Source organism: Lissotriton helveticus, chromosome 5_1 (assembly GCF_964261635.1).
Source record: "Lissotriton helveticus chromosome 5_1, aLisHel1.1, whole genome shotgun sequence".
NCBI classification, from domain to species: Eukaryota; Metazoa; Chordata; class Amphibia; order Caudata; family Salamandridae; genus Lissotriton; species Lissotriton helveticus.
In genome coordinates this window covers 1,674,706,526-1,674,719,852 of record NC_136065.1, presented here as the reverse complement: position 1 = coordinate 1,674,719,852, position 13,327 = coordinate 1,674,706,526, and the positions used below count along the sequence as shown (strand labels likewise).

Here is a 13,327-nt window from a genome sequence, read left to right as displayed (position 1 = left end):
GGACTGCGGTCTTTAAACACTGCATGTCTCTTGGGCCGATTTTCGCACTCTGTGTGGGCTAGGTTGGCGCAAGTGCTGCCTCAGTGGCCGGAGAAGGCCCAGGCAGTGCTCTCCCAGGCTGTCACCGCCGGGAGAGAAGCAGCAAAGTTTACAAAACGTTGTGGGCTGGACACCGCCGACTCTCCGGGCAGGACCATTTCAACGTCGGTAGCGCTTCGCCGCAACACCTGGCTGAGGTCCACTGGCTTTTCAGGGGATGTCCAGGACACCTTGATGGACATGCCCTTTGATGGCCGTTGCCTTTTTGGCGACAAGGCAAACAACACCCTAGAGTGCTTCAAGGACTCACGGGCTACGGCCAAGTCCATGGGCCTCTCCGTCTGGCGCAGTCTGCTTTTCGCCCCTTTTGTGGTTCCCCGCTATGTCCCACCCAGAGCCACAGGCCGCAGCACGTTACCCAGCCTTTGCGCGCCCGGGGACGTCGAAACAACCGGCGAGGTCCAGGGGCCAGTCCACCAACCCCCCTCTGCAGAAGCCTCCAAACTCTCCTAGTCCGACCTTTCAGGCCCATCAAAACGGCAGTGGGCGGCAGGATTCGCCAACACCTCCCCCACTGGCGCACCCTCTGGTGGGTTATGCAAATAGTCCGTAGGGGCTACTCCCTCCCCTTCTAGACTACCCCTCCAGCCATGCCACCACGATACCACTGCATGTCGGAGGATCATCTGGCCCTTCTCCAGCAGGAAGTTACTCCTCTCTTGGCCAAGGTAGCCATCGAGCACGTTCCAGTCCCAGAACTCGGTTGGTTGTTATTCCCACTACTTTCTGGTTCCCAAGAAGGATAAGGGCCTGCGTCCTATCTTGGACCTCAGGGACATCAATTGCTTCCTCCGGAAGGAGAAGTTCAAAATGTTGATGCTTGCTCAGTCCTGTCTGCCCTCGATCTGCAAGACTGGATGGTAGTGTTGGGCTTGCAGGATGCTTATTTTCACATCCCGGTCTTGCCGGCCCACCGGCGTTACCTACGGTTCATGGTAGGCCACAAGCATTTATATAATTTACCGTGCTCCCCTTTGGCCTTACCATCACCCCTCCGGTGTTCATGAAAGTGAAGGCGGTGGTCGCAGCTCATCTGCACAGATCAGGGGTTTCAGTCTTCCCCTATCTCAACGACTAGCTGTTGAAGGTGGGCTCACCCCGGGCAGTCGTCTCCCACCTGTAGACTACGGTCGACCTGCTGCATATACTGGGGTTCTCCATCAATGTGCCGAAGTTGCACCTGATTCCCTCTCTGAAGCTCCTCTTCATTGGAGCTGCTCTGGACACAACACGGTTTTGGGTCTATCCTCCCGAACAGTGAGTCTAGGATTTTCGGGCTATGATTCCGATCTTTCAGCCTCTGTCCCGTGTTTTGGTCAGAATGACTCTGAGGCTGCTGGGCCTCAGGGCCTCCTGCATCCTGTTGATAGATCATGCCAGATGGCATATGCGGGCGCTGCAGTAGGACCTGAAGTTCCAGTGGGCGCAGCATCAGGGAAATCTGTCTGACTGCGTCCAGATCTCGGAGGGCACCGCTCCACAGCTGCAGTGGTGGCTTACGAACCAGGATTGGGTCAATGTCAGAACCCTTTCCCTTCCCCAACCAGACCACACTGCGGTGACGGATGCCTCCCTTCTGGTATGGGGCAGATACATGGGAGAGGCGGAGATCAGAGGCCTCTGGTCTCCGGCGTAGTCCGGGCTTCACATCAACCTTCTGAAGCTCCAGGCGATTCATCTTGCACTGAAGGAATTCCTTCCCTCTGTCCAGGGAAGAGTAGTGCAGGTGTTCACGGACAACACCACCCCCATGTGGTATAGTAACAAACAGGGTAGGGTGGGGTTGTGGACCCTGTGTCAGGAGGCCCTCTGCCTCTGGACATGGCTGGAACATCAAGGCATTTCCTTGGTGGCTCGACGCCTGGCAGGTTCTCTGAATGCCAGGGCGAACGAACTCAGCTGCAGGTGCATGCTGGATCACGTATGGCACCGTTACTCGGAGGTGGTGCAAAGTCTCTTTCAACAGTGGGGAGAGACTTGGTTAGATCTATTCGCCATAAGAGAATGCGCAATGTCAGCAATTCTGCGCGTTGGAATTTCCAAGGCGGCACTCGCTCGGCGATACTTTTCGTCATGAGTGGAGTTGCGGTCTGTTGTATGCCTTTCCGCCTATACCACTTCTGCCCAGAGTGCTGTAGAAGATCAAGCGTGACCGGGATCAAGTCATTCTTGTGGCCCCGGATTGGGCACGAAGAGTCTAGTATCCCGAGCAGCTCAACATTGTCATCGATCCTCCGATCAGACTGCCTCTTCAGGAGGATCTTCTGTCGCAGCAGCTGGGGACGGTCCTCCACCCGAACCTGTCCAGTCTACACCTCCTTGCATGGAAATTGAGCGGTAGCAGTTGATGCCTTTCAACCTGCCTCCCGAAGTCTGTGAAGTAATCTTAGTAGCCAGGTGTCCCTCCACAAAGATGGTATACGCCTGCAGATGGAATACATTTGTGGCATGGTGCACAGCAAAGGCTGTGGATCCCCTTTCTGCCCCTCTCTCTCTGAAGTCCTTCTGTTCCTTCTCTCTTTAGCCCAGCAGGGCTCTGCTCTGGGGACTATTATTGGCTATCTTTCAGCCATCTCTTCCTTCCTTCGGTTGCCAGATCAGCCTTCTCTTTTCAGGTCTCCGGTTGTTAACCGTTTCCTAAAAGGCTTAACGCATCTTTTTCCTCCAATCCCCTTTGTTATCCCTCAGTGGGACATGAAACTTGTAATGACCTATTTAATGTGCGCTTCCTTTGAGCGACTTCACAACATTCCTTTGCGTCTCTTGACTCTTAAGACTGCTTTCCTGGTAGCTATCACTTCTGCTAGAAGGGTGGGTGAGCTCCAGGCTCTTTCTTCTAAGCCTCCTTTCCTGTCTGTTCATCCGGATAAGGTGGTTCTTCGGACCCGCCTGTCCTTCCTTCCTAAGGTGATCACTGCCTTCCACATCAGGCAGATCATCTCTTTGCCCACCTTCTTTCTGCCTCCGCATCCTTCAAAGGAAGAATAGAGGCTCCACCGTCTGGACCCAAAACGTGCGCTCTCCTTCTGTCTGGACGGCACAAAGCAGTTCCGGGTGGATGATCAACTTTTTGTTGGTTACGTGGTTGCAAAGAAGGGTTGGGCAGTACACAAAAGCACCATTTCTAGGTGGGTCATCTTGTGTATTAAGGCTTGTTACACTTTAGCTAAAAATAAACCTCAAGTCAGGCTACACGCTCATTCCAACAGGGCGACAGCAGCCACTACTGCCTTGGGAAGGGGAGTGCCTCTACATGACATCTGTCAGGCAGCCACATGGGCAACGTTTACCAAACACTACTGCCTGGACAGCCAAGTCTGGAGTGATGGCTTCTTTGGTCGTTCTGTTCTCCAGGATTTTCTGGTGGGATCTTGGTTTGCAGACCCACCACTGGGGTTGGTATCGCTGGGGTATCTATTCTAAGGTTAGGAACCTATAACTAACTTGTTTCTTTCAGATGCACAAGTTACTCACCTTCGGTAACGATGTATCTGTAAGAAACATTAGTTAGTTATAGATTCCTTACCGACCCACCCATTCTCCCCGTTCTGCGAACTGATTTTTAGGGTTAAGGTCATTCTTTCAGGGCCCTAGTTTTGTGCACCAATGGTCAGTGTCTTGTATGGCTATGCGTTTCCGGTGCAGAAAGTAATTTACAGAACTGACATCAGCATGCGAGGGCGGCATCTAAGTAGCTGCTGCGACATCATCCCGGCGACCACAACGCCGACGACGAACGCGGAGCTGACTGACGCCACCTTCCGACACGCAGAGGTACTGCTGACAAAAAAACTTTCCGGATCCAGTCTGACACCTGGGAGTAATTCTAAGGTAAGGAATCTATAACTAGCTAACGTTTCTTACAAATATATCGTTACAGAAGGTAAGTAACTTCCGGGTAGCTGTACGCCATATAAATTCAATAAATAAATAAATCTGTCACATAGTAGGCCATTTCTGTCTTCATGAAACACTCAAACGTCATACCATTGTTATGCTGGCAGCATCCGAAATGTTCCTCCCTAATGACATTGAAATAGCAGTACAGGTTCTAGCAGATATAAAATTATGCTTTACAGTGCACAACCTGAAACCCCATTCATCTAAAACATAATTCCTTCTGTTCTCGCTCCCAAATCGTACTGTCCCGGTCCAAGCGTGGCTTAGTGTGCGCTTAGGAGCATCAATGCCACCTCCCCATTGTGGAATACACCAAATGGCGTGACTTCCTCTTGGACAATAATATGAATCTGCAAGAACGGATAGCTCAATGGCCACAACAACAGCTCAGGCTTTAACACAGTTTGAAACTCTTCATTCCAGAAAAGGGTTTTAAACAAGGGATTATAAAAATCTCAATCACAGTTACCTAGATCCCATTGAGGAAGTAAGTATCTATCAACTTGCCTTTATTACCCACAATATTCTTTACTTTCACTCCTCAACCCTTCCAACCCAGAAATTGGCCATCTCAGGTGGTGAGAAACATCTCCTGAACTCAAACCCAATTCTTCTCAAAAGAGGACAAAAACACTGAAGCAATCCTTCTCCAGGAATGCCCCCCAAGGCCTGAAACTCCATCTCTCCAGGCATCAGGATATTATCTTCCTATGAGGTACTTACAATGAGTACTGCTGCAAAGCTAAGTATCCTGTAAGTGCTGCACCACTCTCAAGGGTTTACTATTCTGAGCATTTACATTTTCAAATGACTTGCGCTTGCGCTGGGGGGCGCTCTAAGATAGGTAACAGTTTAATTTACTATCCAAGACCTTCCCTACTATCCACGGGGACTGGAGTTGGAATAGTAAATTAAACTATTCACTATCCAGCGCCCCCCAACGCAAGTCATTGTAACGACTTGCGTTGTAAAAGTTGCGTGGTAAAGTCATGCGTTGAAAAAGTATGCGTGGTAACGACATACATCCATATAGTCACAATATTTTACATTATTTTTATGCTGCTTTTTTGTATTCGTGGTTCTTTAATATATTTATATCTGTATTTTCATAGCACCTTCTCATGTAACAATTATTCAAAGTATTACGGTATTATGTTCTCCATGGTTTGCTTTGTTTGGGACTCTTAATATTTGTAATCGTATAACTGATAACATGGCTTGGCTTAAAGTGCTGTGTGGGTTTTATTTGTGGTATGGAAAGCAGCTAATAAATGAAATATGCCTAAGATTTCTAGTTCTTACTGATCAGTACTTGACTGGTAAGAACTATAGGGTATTGTTAGACCTGGCATCATTGGCGTAGGTCTCCCTTCCCCTCTACCCTTCCTGTCTTGTATGTTGGCTGAATGTAGACGTTTTGGGCGCAGTGCCACTGCTAATCAGTGCCACAGCACGAATGCTCACTGTATAAAATGACTGTGTGAATAAGGATAATGTGTAAATGTAAATGTAGTGTATTTTGTAAAGTACACAGCTGCCCCAACGGGGCGTCCCGGTGCTGCATAACACTGTGGAACCCTTCCTGGCTCTCCCTGTGAGATGCCTCTCCTGGGCACCCCCAAGGTGAAGCCAGGCATCCCAGTGTTGTAGGGACCGTTGTGGAGATTAAGCAAGCTATTGCCCAGAGTTGCAGCGTGGGACCCATGATTAGAGTAGGCGCTGAGGCAAGAATTATCGAGTCCGCGGACATTGAGCCCAAGACCCTGCCTCGTCGGGACTTGAACCCTGGTCCCAGGCCTGATCTCTGCTTCAGAGTCTGCCGCTCTAACCAGTGAGCCACACTTCTCCACCTAATACCTACATCTGTGTAGCCTGTTCGCCAAGGAATACTTTCTATCACCCTATCCAGGCCCAGAAACCTTGAGTTTGATATGCTTATGCTCAGGACATTGAGGACCGCCTTTTAATAAGGACCGTTTAGATATCACATGTTTTTAAATGCCTTTCCTGAAAACGCTGTATTTCTTGCCTACTGCTTAACTGCCGGCTGTTGCGAATGTGTGTATTGGTCGTCTGGTATTGGAGCAAGAGGGCCAGCTGGGTCAGACCTGACTGGAGAGAGAGATCGGTATTTAGAGCGTGTGGAGGGATGACCCTTTGATCCGAGTAGGGCAGTGCCTGGCAAGGTGAATGAAGGCTCCACCTCCCACTGGGTGTCTGATAGCAGGCCCCCTCATTCCTAAAAGGAAGGATGCCACCTCGTAAACCAAGTGCTCCCTGACCCCACCGAACTGGTTCTGACCGGAGTCAGTGATTTGTGACTTTAGAGAACAAAGACTTTTTAGGTATAAAATGCTGTGCATGAACAGTGGCCAAGTGTGTTTCTTCTGGAAGTCAAGAAGAAACTCTGCCCGAGTGAACAGAGGAAAGAACTTTGAAACTTTCACCAAGCTTGCCGAAGAAACTACCCGAGGGCCTAAATCGAGAGCGCCTCCTGCAGCGTCTCAGGGACATTAGACTTCACCCCGTCAGCCGTCGGAATTCCTGTGCGAGGAATTCCACTTGCAGGTGAGGCCTCCGTCAAGTACTCCGTAGCATCTAGTCCTACTGTGAGGACTGCGGCCTGGGATCTTCTGAAACCTGTGCGGGCCGCTGCAGCCAAGAGAGAGTTGCCGCAGCTGAGAACCTGCCTGACTCTAAACCTCTGAATCCTTTGCTAAACCTATGCGGGCCACTGCAGCTAAGAGCGAGTTGCCGCCGCTGAGAGCCCACCTAACTCTGAACCTTTGAACCTTTTGCTAAACCTGTGTGGGCCGCTGCAGTTAAGAGAGAGGTGCCGCCGCTGAGAGCCCCCGGAATCTGCACCTTCGAGTCCTTCGCTGAACCTGTGCGAGCCGCTGCAGCTAAGAGCGAGTTGCCGCCGCTGAGAGCCCGCCTAACTCTGAACCCTTGAACCTTTTGCTAAACCTGTGTGGGCCACTGCAGTTAAGAGAGAGCTGCTGTCGCTGAGAGCCAGCCGGAATCTGTACCTTCAAGTCCTTTGCTGAACCTGGGTGGACCGCTGCAACTAAGAAAGAGCTGTAGCAGCTGAGCGTCCACCATTGTGCCAGCCGGGCCGAGACCATCCTCTGCCCCATGAGCCGCCGCAGCCAAGGGAGAGCTGTAGGCGCTGAGTGCCCGTACCCTTGCTACTTTTCATCATCGGGATTTGCCCCATGGGCCGCCGCAGCCGAGAGAGAGCTGTAGCCGGTGAGTGTCCGCACCCTTGCTATTTTGCATCATCGTGATTTTTCCCGAGGGCCGCCACAGCCAAGAGAGAGCTGTGGCCGTTGAGCGCCCTCACCCTTTGCTACTTTGCCTCATCGTAATCTGTCCCGCCGGCTGCCGCAGTTATGAGAGAGCTGTGGCTGCTGAGCCATTCTTGGATTTGTCCTGTGGGCCGCTGCAGTTGAAGAGAGCTGCTGCCACAGTGCTCCCCCACCTTGCCACCCTTGTTGAGGAATGTCCATACCGTTCTGTGGGCCGCCGCAGCTAAGAGAGAGTTGCTGCTGCTGTGAGCCCACCACGGAGCTGCACGACGAGAGTCATCGCCACCACCAGCCCGGTCCGCCGCAGCCGCGTGCTGCTGCCGCTGACCACCCGCCTGTCCCCGAGTGCCCCAATCATTGTGGGTGCACGCTGCGGACCTCAGCCCCTAAGACCTGTGGTCGCTGGGAGTCCACCTGTCACCGTCTCCGCTTCTTCGAGAAGCTGCGTGCTGGGTCCCCTCTCCACGACAGGTATCTGGTGTGCACCGGGTCGCGTAGGCCCCGGCCCTGAACTCAGTCAGTGTCACGCTTTAGTGAATACCCTATTGTCTTTTTGAGTCTCTACAGGTTGACGTGAATTGTAGTTGTTGAAACGCTTTGAGAGTTTTGACTTAAATTGTTAGATAAAGATATTATTTTTCTATACCTACCTGAGTTGTGTCCTTTTGTGGCATCATTACTGCCTTATTGTACGTCGTCATAAATGCTTCACACTGCCTCTGAGATAGGCCTAACTGCCTGTGCTACGTTACCACAGGGTGGAGAAGGGGTTTTCAAAAGGGGTGGCCTACTTGCCCTGACTTAGGAAGAAGGGTCCCTATTTGGATAGTCATGGCCAACTAGAGACCCCCCTTTCTAACAGGTATTTTACAGAGATTATGCACATATTGTAAGCCACCCCACTTCCCCAATGTTTGACTGAGAACATTGTGAAGTACAAGTACCGTAATGCTTGGGAGGCTAGCAGCTGTATCAAAAGATGCATGCCTTGCACTGAGCTAGACAGATTTTGATCAATGTTGACTAGTTTTCTGTAACTGCACCATGGAGTATGTTCTCTGCTGTGGGTCACTTACCGCAGGGGTTTGCTTGACTAGTTAATGATATCCTGAAGGTAGCAAACAATGCATAGTTTTGGTTTCTTTGGAGACCGAAAAAAAGTACCATATTTTCCTAGAACAACTCTAAGTGCCCGACATGGTCAAATTTTGATATGGTTTCATTTTAATATTTATATCCTTCAAACGGCAAAGCAAATTGCCTCCATGATCCTTCAGAAGCAGGTTATAGAGCAAAAATCAACCAGAATAACAATTACATTTTTTAAGCACCGTAACCAGGGAAGAGAACTCTATTTAAGACAGTTTTAAGGGCCTCGCTAAGAAGATTTTAGATCGAATAGCGACCTTCTGTCATAAAGGAAGTGCATTGTACAGTGCGGAGGCCAAAACTGAAATTCTACAATTTTCTGTAAATTTATGGTTGGTCTTCAGGATCAAAGGAATTTCTTAGTAGCTAGTTTGCAGGGTGCGTCCCTGAGGGTGTCCTCATATGTTCTTTCACTACAGCACAGCTTTGGAGGCAAGATGGTGAAATACCACGTACTCAGGCGCTGTCCTGCAAAGGCGATCCTCATAAAATGCACATAACAAAGGGACTAGGTCTGAAGAAACTGGAAGTATGTTGAGGTGGAAAAGGTTCCCTGTATGGCTCTGGAAAGCATATGCCCCTGCCTCAAGGCCCCCATTGGGAGTTTCTGTTGGTTTTTGGATTTTTCTCTCGTCCGCACATGCAACAGAATAAGGGAAAATGATAAAGAAATTACGCAAGCCACTTTCAAAGTTTTTGACAATGACTTTCAGACTCTCTAAATGCATTTACACAATATCAGCCAATAATTCCTCTTCTTTTAATCTTTTAAATGAAGACATTTATTTTTCACAGGAAATATCACGTTTAAATGTGAGCAATAAAACAATTAAATTGACCACTACAAACACTTAAAATGCACAAAGTGAACATGGCAGGTTATATACGAGTCAGTCGTCCTCCTGCCATAAAATCTCACATCAGGGCAGATAAGGAGCCCTAAGAAAGATGCATTGCACAGCCTTCTCTCAAATGAACATACAAAGAATACTCCCCTTTCTGATGCTGAAGATCCGAATGTGTCTTCTGCATTGAGATATTTCCTTGCCAATCACTCACTGCCTTTCACTTCTCTGGTTGTCAGCAACATGCCCTTCGTATGAAAGCACTTTCCTAAAGAAAGTCTGGAAATTCCCTTTTTCAATATAATTGTTAGTCAATCCTGATTTCATAAATCCATCTGCATGTACTCAATTTTTGTGATTCTGTCACAGTTCACTATTAAAAGAGGATATCTGATAGAGACTTCTAGCTGCAGATTCCATACCTTGGAATATTCCCAAGTGTCAGACTGGATCAGGAGATTTTGAAGTAATCGCTCCTGTTCTGCAAACTGTCTTCTCACATCCAGACATCCTTTTGAACCTCACAGGCTACTAGACATTCCTCCTCAGCTTGACTCTGTGCTTTTGATATGGAAAAAATAGTCACGAATTGGAGGTCAGTGTGCTTGGGTTGGGCCTACATAAGAACCATGCTGGTCACGTCCTGTGTGGACGACACCAACAAAGGCACGCAGAGCTGAATGATGCCAACTACTGGTGCACTAGAGGGATTGCTAAAAAAGTTCTGGATCCAGTCTGACACCTGGAAATATTCTAAGGTGAGGAATCTGTAGCTAGATAGTCTCTACCCGATAACGCGTTACCGAAGGTACGTAACTTGTTCTTCTTTATTCAATTTGAAATTTTGATCACACATTTAAGAGAAAGAGGTTATTCCATTAGATTGCTTAAATAATCAAGACAAAGAGCATGGCTTGCCCACATGAAGAACTACTGGCTCCATGTAACAGAAGAATGAGGAATGATATACTGCTCTGTGTCAGCACCTGCAACATCTACAGTAGTGACATCAAAAAACTGTGAACAAAAACTGGCCCTGGTCACAGATGTAATACATGCAAATAGGAGCCCCTTATAGAGTGTAACCAAAACATTAAAGATATAATTGTGAGAGCAGTGTTTCCATCAGAAAATATGTCCACATAGAGATCACAACAAGGTCTTCTGACTTTCATAGGCAGGGCCACTGGAATTTTGTAACAGGGGATGACCAAATTATGCGACAGGGATGACTAAATTAGGTGGCAACAAAAGGCAAACTATGTGGCATGATGCAGCCCTTTGGTGATAGTTGTACTTATTTATTTTGGCATTTTTATATTTAATAATGCTGTCCGGACAAAAGGTTGCACCACATTAAAGCCAGTTTAACACCCAAATATCGAAATAAGAAACTGAAAGTTGACCAGTTAACCTTTGCAAAAGGATTTCCACTGTGCTGTAGCAGGTATCGCTAACAGCGTTTTTAATAACGTTTGATCTGTTTAAAGTACAAATAAAAAATGTTGTTAAAATCTGTAGATTATGTAGCATCTAATTGATTATGTATCAAATTTGGCAAATCTATAATTAGGGGAAAAACCACCGCCGCAAAGTCGCAGAACCAAGAACTTTACACATAAAAAATTTACAAGAGCATTGATCTTATTCACACATTGTTATTCACAAAATATATTTAAAACCAGTATTTTTGCCGTAAATTTGGGGAATGTGGTAACTATTACCTCCTTTTTTGATTCCAAGGGCCTATGTATCATGCATTTTACCGTTCGCAAACAGCCTAATTTGCTGAATCAGGTCGTTTGTGACCGGTAAAATGAATTTAGGTATGTATGAATTCCAATTTGTGATTCGGTAACTTGTTACAAATCACAATTTGGAACTGCGAATACATTCCGCTTTGGTATTAGGAAGGGACGTGTTTAGGGCATCCCTACCTAATACTGAAACGCAGCATTATGTATGAAGGTTTTACGACTGAAATGCGGTCGCAAAACATTGTCATTTTGCCACATACTTCAAGTGGAGGTAACCCATTTCTGAATGGTGGCGAAAACATTTTTTGAGTGCAGTCAGTGGTCGCAAGAACCACTGCCTGCTCTAAAAACTGGAAAGAAAACTTTTCATTATTCTTTTTTAAACGCATCCCGTCTTACTTGAAGGAAAACAGGCTGCATTAAAAAAAACATTGCTTTATTTAAAAGCAAACAGAGACATGGTGGTCTGCTGTCCCCATGAGGCCACCAGCCTTGTGTTTTTAGCAAATCCCAAATGGGCCGCAATTTGCGTCCTACCTCATGAATATTAATGAGGTAAGTCAATAGCAAGCCACTGGGAATGGCTGAATGAAACTCATTGAGTTTCATACACTAGGAATAGTGATGACCTAATTGCAATTCGCAGGAAATCACAATCAGGTAATCACTATCTCCAATAATGATACATATGGCCCCTAGTACTTTCAAGGTCACCAAAGTTATAGGTAAGTTTGTTTTTTACACCAGTCACTAGAGGCATATTTGATTTATTTGTATTCAACCAATACAATTACAAAGTAATGTTATCATTTGTGTTCCCCTAGGGTGCATCCTACAGTCCTGAGGAAGACTCCAGCACATTTAGCAACAGTTAGACGAAACTTAGACGGAAATTGCTTTGGATTGAAATCTGTGTACATCTTTCTACATGACTAGGCATATAAAATGCCAAGACAGATAGATTTTGTTCTCTTATTGCATTTTGCACTGTTTTCAGCACAGCACAGATCTCTACACCAGCACTGCACTGTTTTTTCACTTTGAGCACCCTTACTTTCATCAAAAGTTTTTGGTTTCTGAAATATGCATTTTTGGCTTACCCGTTTTATTGATTAGCTATTTACTAGACAACATCTGTCTTAAAATGTTTTGTTAATTCCTTTTTCTGATAGGGACTTGCGCCTAAGCAATTATGTTTTTACAAAGATAGACTCATGCTACTTGTACAAAATAGATATGTAGTTGTTTCATGCAAATAAAACCTATAGTTTAAGTGGAAAAATGTTTCCAAATGAATCATTATGTAGTATAATTATCTAATACACAGGTTCCAATGGAATATTGAGTTGCCCTTTTTCTTACATAATGAGTTGATTTTGAGCAGTTGTGTGTAACTGTGTGTGTAACTTTGGCGGATGTGTCTGCCATTGGAAACCCTGCCAGACATTATTGTCCTCCATCTTGAGAGTACCTCTGTTCCACTCTGACGTTGGACAACTCTAGAAATGGCAGACAGATCTCCAACGTTGATGGCATGACGTCCGATGACGGTGGACTGAAAATGAAGGACTGAGGATAGCCGATTGTCCTTCCTCCGGTATGGCAGATGGTTGTCCGTCAGGCCAAACCCCAACTATGGGATATGGAAGGCGGGTCTGTTATGCCATGACGGAGAAACGACGCTCCGTCTGCCAAATTGTAGATCAGGTCCTATTTTTTAAAGTATTTTCTCAAACCTTTCTAACCACAGTTTATATTTGAGGTGCTAATTTGTGTGAGTTCTGTATAACTCTTAAAAGTGTGTCTGTCGCGTTTGTTAAGCACAATATTTCTCATATTCTGCAATACCAACTCAGCTCTTCTTAACATAAATAGACCTTTTCTGATAGTGTGTGCTTTTTCACTTTGCCACCCAACCAGGTATGACAAGGAGTATACCCCAATCAGCACTGAATGCTATATATGACCCCACTTTGGTAAGCACTAATGGCCTCATTGACAAAGAAGTTATACATCACAGTAGAAACAATCTTGTGTCCGATCATGTTCAGGTCTGCAATCCCAAACCTGAATCCCAAAGGCCTTAGGCATACTCAGGGCTTAGTTACGGCTTAATTAACTTTACTGGTGCAGGTCATGTGTGGTTACCGAACAGTTCTAAAAATACCGGAACCCAAGGGAAAAAACAACAGACTAGATTAAAGTTTGTTAACTTAGCATAACATAACAATAGAGCTGCACAGGATGGTACAGTACATTAACGTGTGGG

At 46.6% G+C, this 13,327-nt stretch overlaps 1 long non-coding RNA gene across 1 annotated transcript in view; it reads left to right on the top strand.

The window, feature by feature from the left end:
* The window catches only part of LOC144755712 (uncharacterized), a 146,672-nt gene extending 134,403 nt beyond the window's left edge, over nt 1–12,269 (top strand). Inside the window, exon 4 of the long non-coding RNA XR_013594958.1 lies at nt 11,883–12,269. This is a non-coding gene — a long non-coding RNA (uncharacterized LOC144755712). The remainder of the gene's footprint in view (nt 1–11,882) is intronic.
* The last annotated feature ends 1,058 nt before the right edge of the window (nt 12,270–13,327 follow it).